The following is an 18,499-nucleotide window of genomic DNA, read 5'->3' on the forward strand; positions in this document are numbered from 1 at the left end:
TGGGTATTTACAGGCATAAGGGCCAGAAACTCTCTTTTTTAAATGAGGAGGGGGGAGATAAACCTCCAGGATCTGAAACTGATCTTTTGGGGGCATTGGGTGGGGAGAAGGTTCTCAAAATAATTTATTATTATAAACACCATGTTTAGTGTGTGTCTCCAGAAAATGGCGATTTGCCACAAAGGGTAACAATATAGTCTTCTGAGGGAAATATAAAAATACTAATAAAACAAGGCAGGAAGTGTTATTGGTATATGTTGCCAATATAGTTTACATGTGTACATGAGATATCTGCAAAACCGTATCACACCTACACAAACACAGATGCACATATATGAAAGTTCCCTTTTTTGACTGCCTTTCTGGTCTAGCAAATACTCAAGGCAGTTTACAGAATTTAAAAATGAAAGCTAAAACTCAGATTAAAATTAACAATGAAATATAAATTAAAAGAATTTAACAAGATAGATTTTGATAGATTTTCTAAACCCTGAGGGTAAATACAAATCCTGAGAAAACCCTGTGAGTAAGATAGGAGAGCCTTGTCCCACATGCCAGAAAGATGGGATTTTATAAATAAATAATCCCCAAATCAATATTATCATTGGTTCCAGAACAGAACAGAACAGAACAGAACAGAATAGAGCTGGAAACGACCTTGGAGGTCTTCTAGTTCAACCCCCTGATTAAGCAGGAGAACCTATACCATTTCAGACAAGTGACTGTTTAGTCTCTTTTTAAAAACTTCCAGTGATGGAGTGCCCACAATTTCTGAAGACAAGCTGTTCCACTGGTTAATTGTCTTCACTCTTAGGAAGTTTCTCCTTAAATCCAGGTCGCTTCTCTCTTTGGTCAGTTTTCAACCATTGTTTCTTGTCTTGCCCTCTGGTACTTTGGAGAATAATTTGATCTCCTCTTCTTTGTGGCAGCCCCTCAAATACTGGAATATTGCTATCATGTCAGCCCTGTTTCTTCTTTAGAGTAGCCAAACCCAAGTCCTGCAGCTGTTCTTCATATGTTTAGTCTCCAGGCCTTTGATCATTTTAGTTGCTCTTCTCTGAACTTTTTCCAAAGTCTCAACATCTTTTTTTGTAGTATGGTGACCAAAATTGGTTGTAGTATTCCAGGTGTGGTCTTACTAGGGTTTTATAAAGCGGTATTAATACTTCACGTGATCTTGATTCTATGCCTCTGTTTATACAACCCAGGATTGTATTAGCTTTTTTGGCTGCTGCTGCACACTGCTGGCTCATAGTCAAGTGATCACCCATTAGGACTCCAAGGTCCTCTCACAGTTACTTCTTTTTGAGCCAGGTCTCACCTAATCTGTACTTATACCTTTGATTTTTCCTGCCTAAATGTAAAACTTTGCTTTTCTCCACATTAAAATTCATTTTGTTGGATAGGGACCATTGTTCAAGTTTGTCAAGATCTTTTTGGATCCTGAGCTTGTCTTCTGGGGTGTTGGCTATTTCTGCTATGTCATACAGCTATATTCAGTTCAGAGCCTACAGTGGCTATTGCTAATAACCTGTCTTCCCTATCAAAGAAAATCAAGCAACATAGGATGCTATGGAACTGGAATAATTAACCTGTGTTGTTACGGAGATTCTCAGGTATCCAGGTCATGGTTGTCCCAAAGGTGCTTTTTCAAAAGGCAACAGGGTTTTGTAATTTCCTTTAAGATGTGTCACTTCTCATCCAAGAAGTTTCTTCAGTTCTGACTGAAGAACCAAAGAAGCTTCTTGGATGAGAAGTGAAATGTTTTCAAGGAAAAAACAAGGTGCAGTTGCCTTTTGAAAAAGCATCTTTGGGATAACCATGACCTGGATACCTGAGAATCTCCGTAAACAGCACAGGTTAATTATAAATATGGACTTTCTGCCACCTGGGTTTTCTACTTTCCCATTATCTGTGTGCTCTGGAACTCTAAACTGGATTGGACTGAGGAGAAAAAAATAGAAGCTCATAGTCCTTTAGTTCTATTCAGTCCCTTAGTTTGTGTACACACGTAGCATCTCCTATGATCAGTAATTGTAGATATTACTATGATTAACTCGGCTTCTAGCGGTATCTATGTAGATTTCACAGACATCAGTAGTATCCACCTGGGCATGGACTTTGGATAAGCAATGCTCTTGTTTCCTCCGCCTTTTAGCATTTATATAGAGATAAGGATTTCATTTACTAAACTATTTCTTTCTGCTTCTCTGAAACAAGTACATCTGATTCCTCTTAGGCAAAATTCACTTGCTGCCTGTGCCTTCACCTACACACCTGCAAACACACCTCATCTATTTTCTTTTCCGTAGCAAATTTGCTTCCAATTAACATACTAATTTCATGTTTAACCTGAGGTAATTTATCTCCCAGCTCCCTCACTAGTTATTTTCATCAGTGCAAGACAAGGATGGAGGCACTGCAGATGCTCATTTAACTGCTTTTCGTTGTTAATTATTTTTCATTTCAGACCAAAAGGAATATTTTGTCTGGACAGCCAATGTCACTTTTTGTGAGATGGGCAGCTATACAAATTTGATTGTGAAGTAAATAAATAAATATTTACTTTTATAGTCAGTTTACTTCAGTGGAACGCTGAAGGTTCTTCAATAATCTGCTATAACATGGATGTGGAGTTTACATTTCAGGGATCCAAAATTAGAGAATTTAGCATGTAGTAAGCATGTTTTCTTCAGTTCTGTCCATATGGTGCACTTAATGCAGTGGTTCTCAACCTTTCTAATGCCGCGACCCCATAATACAGTTCCCCATGTTGTGGTGACCCCCAACCACTTATACATCACCAGGTGCCAGGGGCGTGGCCAAAGAAAAGGGGGAAAAATGGCGGACAGCCTTGTTTGGCGACCCCCGTGAAATGGTCGTTCGACCCCAAATGGGGTCCCGACCCACAGGTTGAGAACCCCTGACTTAATGGGTAAGTGTATAACATGGACAAGAATATTGAGTCCACTAGCCCCACAAAATAACACTAAAGAGATTAGAATAAACTCAAAACAGTCCCATATATCTGCAAGCTATATCCAGAGAATTATCTAATTCTTTTCCTGTCTATAGCCGAAATAACATCCTAGAGAGCCCAACAATCTCCTGGACCATTTCAGAGGCCATCTCTGTGGTTGTCTCTATGGCCATTTCAGTTGACTTCAGTTCAGTTCTCAGGCTAAATGGGAGACAAAAAGGAAAATGAAATGGGCAGAAAGCAGGTATGCTCACAACTTGCTCACTGCAAAGCAGATCTCTGTTACCCCAAGATTTTACAGGCCATATTTTAAAAAAAGTGGGAAGTGGGGAATGAAAGCTCCTTAACTCACTTGCTGGGAGGATTAAAAATGCCCAAGAGTTTATTGACATAGTTATCCCTAAACACAGAGGTGGGTTAATTGGCTGAGGAGGAAACTGCACTAGATCAACATAGTTTTTATGCTGAATAATAATCTTGGATACTTAAATATTTCCCAGTTTAATAATCTGAAATGTAATTTAATTAGAAACTTCAAAATTCATTCTGGGCATTGAGCAACATTTTCTGTTATCTCTAAAGACAAGGCCGTGGATGTGAGTTTAGAAGGATTTGATGGCACACAAATGAAATATATATTTTTTTCATTTTAAGTCTTCTCTTAACATACTTCCAGAAATGTACTGTGAGTTTTTGCCAAAATTGTGTTTTCTACGGGCATCAGAATTTCAGCTTCCAGAGTTCTCAGCCAGAATGCCCTTTGTGCTCCTAACACCTCTGTAGTTATATCACATCTTCAAACTGAGGAAGCCATCTGTCTCTGTCTGTGACAGATTCACACAACACAGAGTTCATATGTCATTAAATAAGACAATGAGAAAAACTTCCTTGTCCTGTAACAGTTTTCCCTTGGCTACTGTCTTCCAATAATTCCAAATTCATCTTGAGAACCCTCATCTGGAAAATGATGCGCCAAGTAAAGTAATACAGGTCTAAATCTTTCTGATTTTCAGCATGTGACATCTGAAGAATCTTTAATATTTCTCAATTCTCAGGACATGACCCAAAACTTTCCCTTCCATCAGTCTCTGGGTGTATGCACATGTGTGTCCACGTATGTTTCTTTTTTGTTTTTCATAAATTCCATTTCTTTACCCCCACCCAAAAAAAAAAAAATACCAGACCTTTGGAAAGCCAAACATTCAAGACAGAGATAGAAGCCAAATGGGGTATATTATTGCAATGGCTGTAAATATGATGTGGAAAGCAGAGCATGAAAGACAGTGATTAAATGGTAAAGAATACCAATTTTATTTCAGTCCTCTGCCAAATGCTTCTTGTGTGATCTTGGACAAGTCACTCAGGGACATACTTTAGAAAGAAAAAAAAATGGTATAAACAAAGATCAGGTCCACAATCTCTCCATTTCTCTCTTTCCTCCTAATTAAGAAACGGCAGGTCAGGCCCTCCTGTGTTCCTCCATGAAATATAGAGCTGTTGCATTTTGAAATTGAAGCACACTATCAGGGAAAATCAGGCAGTGTAACTATGGTTGGATTGCACTTTTTTAGTTTGCATGAAAAAGCCAAATGGTGTAGTGGTAAGGCATCAGAGTAGAAACTAGAGACTGTGAGTTCTAGTCCCACCATAAGCACAAAGCCAGCTGGATACTTTTGAGCCAGTCACTCGCTCTCAGCCCAGGAAGCAGGCAATGGCAAACCACTTCCAAAATCTTGCCTAAAAGGCTGACTCAAAGGCACAAAAAATTGAACGAGTCTTATATTTATATGTCCTTTCCCAGTTCACTTGCTGAATATAGACCCCATCCTTTGCAAACATCAAAAGATTTTGTGAAAGTGATGAGCCTCATAAAGTATAGGAAAAGGAACAAGAAACAAATATCACATTCCTGTCTAGGGCAATAGTTCATGCCTATCCTCCATAGAGACCGAGCCACTCAGTCATGTTCCTTTACCAATCATTGCCATTGTTTCCAAAAATAATAAATAAGTGAAAGCATTGGCTTTTGTTTGTGTTTGTATCTGGTTTTGGCCAAGCCCCAGTTATTTTTCACTGGGAATTTGCCAAAGGAAATAGGGGGGAATAAACAGAAAAGTGCCATCTGTTCTGAATTCACTGGTCTGGAAAACAATCCTCTTACTGAATGGAGAGCCTTTATCAATTTCTCTCTGAATATCTTTATGGAAGTCAAGAAAAGTCAAGATGGTGGCTGCAATCATGGGGTCAAAATTCTGTCAGATTTAAACCTTGTCTCCTTCTGTAAAAATCAATAAATCAATCAATAAACAAACAAACAGACAAAAATCAACCTTCAGTCCCATCACAGCTTCCATGCTATTATCTCAATTTGTGTTCTGGGAAGAAAGGTGGAGAGGAGAAAGCTGTGGGAAAGCAATACATGAGAAATGCTGTTGATTATTAAATTTATAAATGGATTTCTTTCAGGATTTGTAAGCTGGGCTATCACTGGCTTTTAAGACCTCATTTTTTAATAATAATAATAATAATAATAATAATAATAATAATAATAATAATAATAATAATAATAATAAAAGTTGGAAGGGACCTTGGAGGTCATCAAGTCCAACCCCCTGCTCAGGCAGGTAACCCTATACCATTTCGAATAAAAGGCTATCCAATTAATAAGCATCTAGAAAGTCAGACTATGACATCTTCTGAACCAAGGCAGTGCATAAACCAAGAGTGATTCCTTTAAATTTCTTCTTTATTCTATGGTAACTTGAGGCAAGCTACCCTTCTCCCAGCCCTTAAAATGCAACACAAGTTGCAGAGTAGGGTGGATCATGTTCACCAGATCAACCTCTGGAGAATAATCACTAATATTTAAATGTCTTGATGTGACAGAAGATGAGAAAAACCAAAGCCACAGAGGTATGTTAGCCTGGGAAAAAGAACATTAAAAAGAAATATGAGAGCGGTTTTTGAATATGAAAAGGTTTGTATGCAGAAGATGGAAGAAAGTGGTGTCCCCAAAGGCCAATGGGTGGGAATTTCAGAGAAGTTGATTTTAGTTAAACATTACAAGAAACTTCTTAAAATAGACTGAAACAAAAGAGGTGACTTCTATACTGGAAATATTTAAGCAAAAGCTGGGTGGCTATATGTGAAGGATGCAGTTGACTGGTCCAGATTGCCTCCAACATCCTTTTCAGATGTGTAATTCAATAATTCCTGCCTACTCTTTTTTTGGATCAGTCACTCAATCTGTTATAAATTTAATTCTTTCTTTTTTCCCTTAGACAGAATTCAATAGATATGAAACCGTTTTTCTTGTGACTTCTTAATGCGTTTTAGCACTTCATTAACCTCTGCCTATTAGAACTCTTTCTGGGTGACAGACTAACCTCAAGTCTTGCTCTGAGGTTTACATACTTCCTCAGCTCCTGGCTTCTTGAATGTGGCCAGCCACAAGCCTTATTTTTGCTCTTGCTTGTGCTAATGGAATATTATAGTTTTGTTGAATTCTTCTAACACACTGAGAAGTTCATCTCAGCTCTCAATACACCAAGCTGATACAGGTTGATCACTTCAGTACCTACTCTTGGAGCCAAGCTTCACTTGAAATTCTCCAAAACTGGGACAACTTTTAGTCTCTTGACAATGAGTGAACATGTGCCAAGCTAACAAGCGTGGAAGTAAATATTAACTGCTTTTAAGAATAGGAGGGTTGGCAAGGCTTTAACATTTGTTCTGCACCAGCCTCTTTCTCTGAGGCTTGCCTCTCCATTTGGCATTGTATTTCTTGTGCAGCCCTTGCTAATTAAATGCCAGCAAGCCACAAAGCCTAATACAACTAATTCCTGCCATAGATGACTGGATTTATCTTAGGATACCCAAGCTTGCCAATTCTTGTTGATGTCAACATTCCTGGCACTACTGACCAAAGAAGCAAATTATCCATCCTCCAAGAGTCTTCTTGTCCAGAAGACTCTAGGCTTTCCCAAAGTCTTCTTGACTAGTCTACCACACACACACACACACACACACACACACACACACACACACACAGAGAGAGAGAGAGAGAGAGAGAGAGAGAGAGAGAGAGAGGAGCAGTGGTGGGATTCAGCCAGTTCGCACCACTTCAGTAGCTAATTTTTTTGTTGCCCAAGCCCAGAATGGACTTCCAGAAGCGGGAATCCATACAGAGAACCAGGTGTTCACATATTTGAATCCCACCACTGCAGAGGAGCCTTCAGACCTCTGTTGTTACCTGTTATCTTGCCTTATTGGATTGATAGCCTCAGTCCTGCTTGTTACTGAACTGCATTGCTATAACACCTTTCTTACCCCAATTTTGATTCAATTAGCTCTTAGAATCAGTCTCTATCTGTTCAGTGATATATGTTCATCCCATTCTCTATGCTCTAAAGTGAATGTTCAAGATCTCCTGCAGACATGTTTACCCACTTTGGGAGGGGTCCTAATTTTCCAAACAGGTCCCACGCCATGCTTGAAAGCAGTTGTGGTATAAGTACTGCACTAAAACTGTTTCCTTTGCAGCATAAATCCCAGGGTTTGCCTATTGGGAAACTGCTGTATCCAGCAGGATGAAAGTTTATTTTTAGCACTGATTGTCTAGAATTATGGGCTGCACTGCAGCTTTTCACTCAGAAGCACTGGTGGGGAGAAAAACTGACGATGCAGTTGTAATTGAGACTTCGTTAATGGAATTCTCTTCCAGCAATGTGAATGGCAATCATTGCTTTCAGATTTCTGTTTCTTACCACCCTTATGTGTGGCTTGTGTAACAAGTTTAACAGTAATTTCAACACTTTCCTCTCTGAATAAAATGCTGGAATTGATCAACAATGCCCCTTCTTAATGAAAGGCTGAGCAAAAAAGCAACATTAATCAGAAAAATGTTGAACATTCTAAAATCAATTGATTCAGTCCCCAATGCAAAGGATTTTCTATCATGTTTTGTAATAGACTCCAAAAATACCCTATCTCCATTAGAAGAAACATAATCCCAGGTTCTTAATTAATTGAATTCCATACTGGGTGGTGTAATGAAAGAAAGGAACTGACATATAGAACTTAATCATAGGTATAACCAGAGATCTGTGCTGCTGTAAAGCTCCTGTCCTAGTAGCTGAGCACATGGTTTGGGTGCAGAGATTCTCAGGTTTGATTACATATAACTTGTATTAAATAGGTCTCAAGTGGCAAGACCAAGAAAGATCCCTCTTTAAAAGTCCCAGTTTCTAAAGATATTATAGGCAGTGTCGCCCTTTTAGTTCTAAACATGGTGAAGATTGTGAGAGCTGTGTGGTCTGATGAGGTCTCTAACACTGACATGAGCAACCAGCCAACAATAGAGCGAACCAGAGATGGGATGCAAAATTCCATAAAACTACTAGATGGAAGCAGAGGTTTTATTGCCTCTTTGCTTCCATCTAGTGATCAATCAGAGTCCTGCAACTCAATCCCAATGGTCCTATCCAGTAAGATGGTCCAACTTTTGCAAGCACTCTGTGCACCTCAGAGCATCTTGGGGGATGGCAAGGCTGCTATTACTTTGGACTTTATCCATTTCCTCAATGTGGACTTAACTTTGCTCTCTCTTGCTTCATTTGTATTCTGGTTGTGTACTGGGACCCTCTACTTCAGTTCTCTGAAGATGGTCATAAGGCTGATCAGCCCAGTGGGCATTCTTGGAACAGAACTTTCAAATGTGGCATGACTGGGACAGTCTCTCAACAATAAACGAATGGATGATATGCTAACATTTGCAGACAGTGAGCTAAATGTAAAGAATTTTAAGAATACGACACTACTCATGCCAGTTTTGCTCTTTCTATAAGACATTGTAGTTTACTATGCCATTCACCTTCTGCTGCCTCTGCTGATTGACTGTTGTTGGTCTATTATATTTCTATCCTGCCTTTATGTTGTACAATTTGCCAAATACCTATGAACTTCACAGAATCCAGTGACCAGAAGCAGGAAAGTATATCATTTTACATGGACAGATCAGTGATTGTTCTTCACTTCATGCAAAGCTTGGAACCGTAGAAACACAAACTGAAAAAGTAAAAGTTTACATGTTTAGAGTTTTCATATTTAAGTTGGGGTATAACATTTACAACAATTCTGACTTAGCTCTTTAAGCATTTTTAGAGGCTGTTTTGTTAACCTTCCTTCATTCTACACACCTGCCATAAAGAAGTGTAGACTACTATTAGAATTTCTTGATTAGAATTTAAGAACTTACTCAATAAAAACTTAGATCAATGTCATCTAAGGGGTTTACCATCATTGCTATTTTCATCCAGTTCCAGCAAAAAGGGAGTGGGTACAGGTGTTTAAATACTTGTTCATTGAAACTTGTGGGCATGTTTGATAATCAAATCACAAAATAGCTCAAACTGAATTTATTTGTCCCCGAATCTCAAACTGCAAATTAGATATCAATCACACTAAAAAAACTGACTTTCCCATTTGAACTTAATCAGGACTGATTGGCCTGGGAATATGTTCTCCTAGAGCAGGGTTGTCAAACTGCCAGCCCACCAGCCAGATGCATCACGTGCAGGCCACACGCACCCCAGCTCTGTGAAGGCAAAAAAAGTTGCGATGCGTCACCTTACGTCACATGACACGATTGAGTTTGACAGTCGTGTCCTAGAGCCTGGCCCTCATGTTTTCTTTGCAGATGAAAGGCAGGGACATGTACAGGAGAGAAATGGTGGTTAAAAAGTCAAGATGGCAACCACAACTGTGCAAATAAAATCTGTCCCCAAGTTCACATGCATCATGGTGCTTCATGTCATTTATTCCTTAATAGCATGTATTGCTGCAGCACATTGTACAGCAAAAAGTGACTTATAGGGTTGCACACATGAGCTAGAGCACTGTTGGTTTGAAATGTATCAATCTTTGCTGAGGAAAGAGTAATACAGGTTGTCCTTCAACTTACAATCTTTTGTTTAGTGACCATTCAAAGTTAAAACGGCACTGGAAAAAGTGATTTATGACCATTTTTCACACAATCGTTTGCAGCATCCCCATAGACCCATGATCAAAATTCGGACGCTTGGCAACTATCTCCTATTTATGATGGTTACAGTGTCCCGGGATTATGTGATCACCTTTTGTGACCTGACAAGCAAAGTCAAAGGGGAAGCCAGATTCACTTAACAACCATGTTATTAACAAGTGCAGTGATTCACTTAACTGTGGAAAGAAAGGTTGCAAAATGGGGCAAAACTCACTTAACTGTCTCACTTAGCAACAGAAATTTTGGGCTCAATTGTGTTCATAAGTCAAGGACCACCTGTACTTGTAAAGATGCCTTCAGCATTGGCTAAAGCATGTCTCAGTATTCTAGGGCAAGTTTGTCCATGTAAGGTTTAGCTTCATTGCTGATATTTTTATTTTGAGGAGCCCAAGGTGATTGGGCTAATAAAAAGGCAACAATCCAATCCCAAATGCTACTAGGCCATGGGCCAGTGTGGGCAACCGTATCCCACATGCCTTGAGGCTCCTTTGTGAGATGTTCAGATATTTGATGGAATTGCTTCCTGCCATTTTGAATAGAATAGGTGCATCACCTGGGAGATACAACATCCCCACACACATACACGCACACACAAACACCAACCAATTTTCTCTTTTTCATTCTCCCCTCATATGATGTGATCCTACCGTTTAGCAAGCTCTGTCCCAACAAAAGTTTGGTCTCTCCTGCCATTTGCAGTGCCAATGGTAAGCAGAGTGGAGAACACTATAAGAATATTTTAATTATTATTCATTTCCTGTACTTATTTTTAAATCCTTTGGCCCAGCTCATGAGAAAGAAAGCCAGCACCTTGATGGCCAAGGTATCTTCAGGACTTCTTTCCTGTTGTTTCCATAGCAATGAAAAGCAGATTTCACAAGAGACAAATGCCACTTGCTTGTAAAATGTCAACCTTTTTCCCTTCAAAAAAAGGGGGGTGGGGAGAAGTGAGAAATCACCTGGGGCACAATCATGAAAATGCATAAGTTTCTTCTCAGAAAGGATTTTTTTTTTTAGCTTTGCTTCCTGAAAAGAAGCAACCAACTCATCCTAGCAGAGGAGATTCAAGACTTTTCTTACTCCAGTGGCATGTTTTATTTTACATGTAATAACTGGGTCCCCGTGAAAGCAGTTTAACACTAATACAGATACCTGGGAAAATGTATCTGATTTCGTCATATGAACAAATTCAGAATAATACATGGCTGAATTTGCACATCATGCTACAGCACAATTTTAGCCAAGTTTATTAAATAAACCATGGAATTTAAAAATTGCAATTGTTGGCTTCATAACACACATTAAATCGGGACCAAACACACCACGTCATGATTTAGCACAATTTGCAGACTTAACAGTTGGGTGATAATTGACATAGCCTAAATTGTGGTCTTTCTTGACACAAATCAGATGGCTACTCATTTAATGAATACAACAACTTATGATTGCAATCCTGGGCTCAATTACAGCGGTAAATTGGGGACTCCTTGTACTGCTTTGGTTGCTCCAAAGCTTAACCCTGAGCTATGTGAGAGTTTTATTTTTGCACAGGACTTGTGTTCCTTTCATGAAATACTTCAGTAGTAGAAAGCAGAATGGAGTGGAGCATTTTCTAGAATTATTCTTGGAATGCAAGCTTACAAGGAGAATGTAATTTCTATGGTAATTCTAAATAGTAGTAGTAGTAGTAGTAGTAGTAGTAGTAGTAGTATAGTAGTAGTAGTAGTAATTATAAAGTTGGAAGGGACCTTGGAGGTCATCTAGTCCCCCTACTCAGGCAGGAAACCCTGTACCATTTCAGACAAATGGTTATCCAGTCTCTTCTTTAAAACTTCCAATGTTGGAGCATTCACCGCTTCTGGAGGCAGGTTGTTCCACTGGTTAATTGTTCTAACTGTCAGGAAGTTTTTCCCTAGTTCTAGGTTGCTTCTCTCCTTGATCAGTTTCCATTTGTTGCTTCTTGTCCTGCCTTCAGGTCCTTTGGAGAATAGCTTGACTTCCTCTTCTTTGTAGCAGTCCCTGAGATATTGGAACACTGCTGTTATGTCACCCCTAATCCTTCTATAAATAATGCAGCCTAACCCAATATACACCTATCTAGGACCACTGAACATGGTGGGGCTGACTTCTGCATAAACACAACAAAGACATAGAAAAAAATTTTTTTTTAATTCTATCTTCTTCAATATTATCAGTGCTAAAGTAACTGCAGTGCTCCAGAGGTTCAAACAAGGGTCTTTTCCATGAAAATCTGGAGTTGGCAAGGAATAAGCTTGGCACCTTGTTTGCATTTTGAACCTGGGGTGGCAGATCATTATATTTAAAAGGAGCAAATTATATTTGGAGGGTTTAAAGGTGCACTGGGAACATTTTACAGTATGCTTATGTCTTCTATTGCCTAGCAGCTACATATCACTAGGAGACTAGAAACTTTACTTTGTATTTCACAGTAAGAAATTGTTTAATTATGGCGTATTGAATACTTCATAATTAGCCAGATTCACACAACTAAGCATAAACCATGGTTTACAAGCCACGGTGGCTGAATCACACTAAATTTCAAACAAAATATAATTGAGTATGATATGTGAATTCTAGCATAGTAGTTTCTTTTAAAGAAATCTTTGATGCCTATGATCCACTAGGAAGCTTAGCTAGAAGGCTCTGTCAGAAACTTATTCTACAAGAGTTTTGCAGTGTCTGCTGGGGAGATATGTTTCAAAAAAGCAAGATGGTGCTTGTGGCTATGTGATCAAAATCCCACTCTTTTTGTATGAGTTTTGTATATGGATTTATGTGCCCAACTCACCTCTGGAAAGCTCAGCAAATGACAGAGCAAAAGCTAAAGATACCTTTCATCCACTTCCAACTCCAGATATATTCATAAGGAATGGATACCAAAAATATGACAGCTCTTCTGCCTTCGGGGATCTAGGGATTAATGTCACAAGTCATGGGGTGACTTTTGTTTGCCCACACATTTTATTTAGCACTATTTATATAACAGCACCAAGGAATCTCTTAAAGTTCTCTTTAAAAGCTGGGAAGCATTGGGAAGCATTAGTAGCATCTCACGTTGTTATCAGACAACTGGGGCAAACCCTGTATCTTGGACAATTTTTTTTAAACCAAATCTTCTCCCTCTGACAACAGAGAATAAGAGCCAATTGTACTATATTGTAATTTTTTTCAAGGAGAAGATACAAAATGTTTGGAAGAGAAAGGTATAGGAAGACATAAACAAGGGGTTTGCAAACTGATGAAACTCATGGATTCTTTAATAAGGAGATATGTTTAGAGCAGGGGTGTCAAACTGCCGACCCACGGGCTGGATGCATCATAGCGAGACCACGTCCACCCTATTGCCGGCAATGGCAAAAAAAGTCACAATACGTCGTGACACGTCACATAACATTGCGAGTTTGACACCCCTGGTTTAGAGAGAGGACTGCTTTATTTTATTCACATATTTGTTTGTCCCAAAAAAACCCCAAAGTGACTCTTTGTCTAGGACAGGGCTTTTCAACCTTTTCACCCATTGTACCACTTTTAGGATATGGCAACATCCGAGTACCACCAGTCGCCTGGCAAGGTGTCAAAAACTTGACGACCTAAAAAAAAAGGAAAAAAGTGATAAAGTACAGGTAGTCCTCGACTTACAACAGTTTGCTTAGTGACTGTTCGAAGTTACAATGGCACTGAAAAAAGTGCCCCCCAAGCCACAGCCAAGCAAGACACCTGCCTGCCCACCCAGCAGCGCTCTTCTTCCTATTCGAGGTTTTCATTGTTGTGAGCATTTCTGTTGAGGATTGGCAGGGGTGGGGGGTGGGTGTTTGGTTTTTATTCCCCCCCCCCCGTCTGCTGGGTGGTTGCAGCAGGTTTTGGTCATTTCACATGACCCTGGGACGCTGTGACCGTCATAAATATGAATCAGTTGCCAAGCATCTGAATGTAAATCACAAGACCCTGGAGATGCTGCAACATTCCAGCTGATCGGCGCTTCTTCTGGGCTCAGCGGAAGTGCCAGGATCAGCGCCGAGCTCCAGCTGGAGCCTTGCGCTGATCCTGGCGCTTCCGCTGAGCCCTGACAGCCCTGCAGCTCCAGCCATCTCTCGCTCAGGCTTGTGCGGTGTTGCCACTGGTTCAGCCCATTCCCCTCCCCTGCTACTTTTCTAGGGTGGTCACGTACCACCTGCCAGGTGCCAATGTACCACAGGCGGTACCCGTACCACTGGTTGAAAAGCCCTGGTCTAGGATGTCCCTTTGGCCTAGTAGTCCCATTAATGGAGCTCCCATAAAGACAAGGATGCTCTTTCTTGTCTCAAATACAAAAACCTGGTAAGAAGAGAATTCCTGTTTGGCTGTTGAATTAAAGTGAAAGTTTACCTAGATATCTGGGTTCTATTGGCATATGGCAAATTTCCCCAAGTCTTACGACCTCCAAAAATTTGGATTTCAACTGTCTGTTGTTAAGGGATTGTGAAAGTCAGGGTCCAATTCCTCTGGAAAACATGATCTTGGAGAGGCTAATAAATTACTACTATTCCAGTTTTCTTGACTGGAACCTGCTGTTAAATATAATTTATTAATTCCTTGGTTAGTCTCTTGATGCTAGCTATCTGTGGGTAGGATATCTTTTACTTATTAAAATGAATTATTGGTTAAATTGTTATATGTGAGTATCTCATTGATGTTATTGATTCCAGGTATTTTTCATTTTACTGTACAGTGGTTTTCCATCCATTTTATTTTTTGATATATACTCTGGCTGCAAAGAGGTTTTAGTGGTTGAAATATTCATAGCGGTTTTTTTAACATTATTATACTTAAATTATCTCTTCTGTGAATTTTTTCAAGTCGAATGCATTGGTGGGAATTTTAATAGATAAATACTGACTATATTATGAACATAAATAGCAAAGCAGATTAGATTCATCTCACTCAATTAAAATTCCGCACCCTTCCCTAAGGACCAGCCCAAACAAGTCTTACAATGCTTTTGAAAGAAGCTCAGATTCTGAGTAAGCCTGCAGTGGAAAAGTGTTCCATGACATTCTAGAAAATTGGATGCATCTACTAAAATAGCTCTCATTCTCCCCATGTTGACTGAACCTGACCCACAAAGCATTTGCAATAGGATCATACCTGGATTATAGTCTTTGTAGATCCTGGCCACTCTTAATAATCATATTAACCACAAGCCCATACGTAATATAATACACTTAAAGATTTTAAATTTGGAAGAGATTAAAATATTTTTATATGGCCTTGAGAGTTTTGTTGACTATGTATAATGTGTGTATTATGCCTATCATGAGTATCTACAAGGAGGGGCAAGTGATGAAACAATCAACAAGCCATTATGAGTTTAAAACTTTTGTCCTTGCATCAGACATTAGGCCCAAGTATAGATAATCCTCGACTTATGATCACAGCTGAGCCCAAAATTTCTGTGGTTAAGTGAAACATTTGTTAGGTAACCTTTGCCCCATTTATGACCGTTCTTGCCACAGTTGTTGTGTGAATCATTGCAGTTGATAAATTAGTAACCCAGTTGTTAAGTGAATCTGGCTTCCCCATTGACTTTGCTTGTCAGAAGTTCGCAAAAGGGATCACATAACCTTGAGAGAGAGCAACGGTTGCCAAGCATCTGAATTTTGATCACATGGTCATGGGGATGCTGCAAAGGTTCTAACAGTGAAAAATGGACATAAGTCACATTTTTCAGTGCTATTGTAACTTTGAACAGTCACCAAACAAACACACAAGGGCAGAATTTCCATCATGACATCACTGCACAAATGTCATTATTTTGCTGTAATCACAGTTTGCTGTTGGTGCCATGATCCCCATTGGATAACCCAGCTTGGACAGGGACTTATGCCAATTCTCAACCCTATTTTTGTGGCCCCTAGAATTTTCTCCAATTAAAAGTCATAACTTCGTTTCCTGCCATTTTTTGGAAAAATAAAGAAAATAGTTAGAAAATGTTTAACATAAAGTTAATTTTTTAAAAAAACACCTGTCTCTACCCAAATCCAGAAAAATGTTGAAAATTCTCCTTACCCCAGCCCCCAGGATTTCCCCCCCCCCCCCATACCTCTAAAAAGCTATTTTGCAGTTTGGCATATATTGTATTACTGTCTCACTGACTGCAGAACAAGCTCCACTGAAAGGTTAAATCAATTTCCATTTGTGGTTTAGAATGTGGTTTTCAGAGATCCTATTGGAATAGTTGGACCAAGCTCTGTAAAGTTGCATGATTTATCACCAGCTTCTTATACTGTGTCCAGATTAGAGAATCAGTTCAGAAGTAAGAACAGCCCTTCTCACTTTGGCAGTCTGTAGATGTAGTTGAACTAAACACCCGGAATTCCCTGCCAGCATGGCAGCTGTGAGTGGTCTTCAAAGCATCAATGTGTTTCTGATTGCAGATCCCCTTTTCAGATAAACATGTTTTGCAATCATTTGTTTCAATGTTATGAATGTTTGAGTATAACCTTTTAGCAAAATTGTGTTTTCACCTTGATATGACTTTTTTGTAGTTGTTGTTTCAAGAAAGTTCAAAGGAAAGTAGAGACACTGATCTTGCTCCATGGGGATTGTGTGTAAGCTAACCATGTGAATTTGCATTTATTAAAGATATCAACAATATCTTCAACACAGTCATTCCAGCATAACTGAGAACAATTGAAAAAGAGAAATTACAAGGTATGCTACCCTATTTTGACAGTAATTATAGTTAGAACAGCTGCACAAACCACTGAAAGAAAATGAGTCAGGTTCATAATTTGCCAACATGACTTGAAAAATCTGTACTATGCCTGTGACAATTTTCAGCTCTCTTGAAAGTGGGTGAGAGAAAGTTTGAGCTTAACAGAAAGCAGAAAAAGAAGTATCAAGAGCTACCCATTTTGGTGTTTGGAACCTCTGGGCTTCTGCTGGCATTTGCACTACAGATTCCAGATTTTCCTAATCTCCCATGGAATTCTGTACATCCTTTTTAGAGATATTTGAAGAATCATTCTCCTGATACCCAGTCTATTTACATATAGAGTATGCAGCAATCATTTTCAAAGCTGCAGTCACTATTTTCTAGCATGTGTTTCTGACAGTAAAGGCATTACAAAAAAAAGCTCCAATATAATGATTGATGCAATCAATGCATGTAGCCTTAGAACTGTCCCACACTTGATATGAATTAATCCAGAATTGTCAAATTAACAGATATGAAAGATCTGTTGAATTTTATATACCAATCTAGCAGTGTGTGCTGTTTCCTTCTCACCTACCTGCTTCTGATTCCCATATACACAACCATATATATAAAACTAAAGACAAGAGTGATTCTTCATACATTGAATGAAATGTAGTCTAGTACATGAAGGCTCAGGTCATAACATTATTATTGATCCTTAGGGTACTTGAAGACTCTTTTACCATAAAAAAGTCCTAATAAAACTTTGTTCTATTTTTGTTAATTAAATTAGTATTAGCATACATAATATATTATATCAATGATAAGTAATAAATACCATTTAGTTTCTAAAAGTCTGGTGGTATGTAGTCTTGGAGTAGACATGTCTTTTATATGTAAACAGAAAACATATCTACTCCAAGCTTTTCCAGCCTTGTAGTTTCTGGATGTACGGGACTATTACAAATTCTAACGATATCTTCTTTTAAGGAATGGAAATTCTGACTCTAGAAAACATTCCATAGGTACCTTTTGGGTGGGCATTGGATTTCACAACCAGTTGATTTGTATTTGATACATATTACCTTCCATGCAACATTACAATCCTAACACTTTTCTAGCATAAATGGTAATTTTTCTATGCATTGTTCCATCAACCCAGCAATGTTTTCTTCTAGGAAACTCCATTTCATTCCTTTTTCATGTTTCATGTTCCTGACTTTGCTCATTCCTCGTAAGAAACTTTAGGGAGATTTGTTCCTTTGATTTCTATCCCTTCAAAATTGTTCTATTTCTGTTGCTTAGGATTTCCTGGAGTATTCTAATGTTTTCCTTTTGTTTCTCAACAGCTCTACTCTGACCACAATCCTGTCTGCAGTCAGAAGGAGCTTGGTGAGCAATGCTATTTTTTAACCCATATATATGAAAAATGTGATCTAATAATGCTAGCAACTCTACTAAAATTCATAGCACAGTTTGTAGCTGGCTTGTGAAATAAAGTATACTCTCATATGAGTCATGTATAGATATGGGGCATAGAAGAACAAGGAATATACTACAGTATATGCAGTTCCCTTAATTAAAGTATAACTCAGCCTTCGTACTCTCCTCTATCATATATTTAGTCTGACAAAAGGGCACAACACTGAGGAAAGCAACCGTGTTTATTGAAGCATTTATTGGGCACCTATTTTACAAGAAGGAGGACCCTGAACCATGAAAAACAAAGGTTTTTTTAATAGAAGTTGAAGGCTATAAGGTGAAAAATCAGTTGGCTTGT

General features: G+C 38.8%; 1 long non-coding RNA gene across 1 annotated transcript in view; it reads left to right on the forward strand.

Annotated features, from left to right (window-relative positions):
• LOC120311865 overlaps positions 1–18,107 on the forward strand; it is an 86,371-nt gene extending 68,264 nt beyond the window's left edge. Inside the window, exons 2-3 of the long non-coding RNA XR_005557750.1 lie at positions 16,665–16,733; positions 18,069–18,107. This is a non-coding gene — a long non-coding RNA (uncharacterized LOC120311865). The remainder of the gene's footprint in view (positions 1–16,664; positions 16,734–18,068) is intronic.
• Positions 18,108–18,499: the final 392 nt, after the last annotated feature.

The sequence above is a fragment of the Crotalus tigris genome, unplaced genomic scaffold, assembly GCF_016545835.1.
Source record: "Crotalus tigris isolate CLP2741 ecotype Arizona unplaced genomic scaffold, ASM1654583v1 scf7180000018371.15429387391:27106975, whole genome shotgun sequence".
In the NCBI taxonomy this organism is placed as follows: domain Eukaryota; kingdom Metazoa; phylum Chordata; class Lepidosauria; order Squamata; family Viperidae; genus Crotalus; species Crotalus tigris.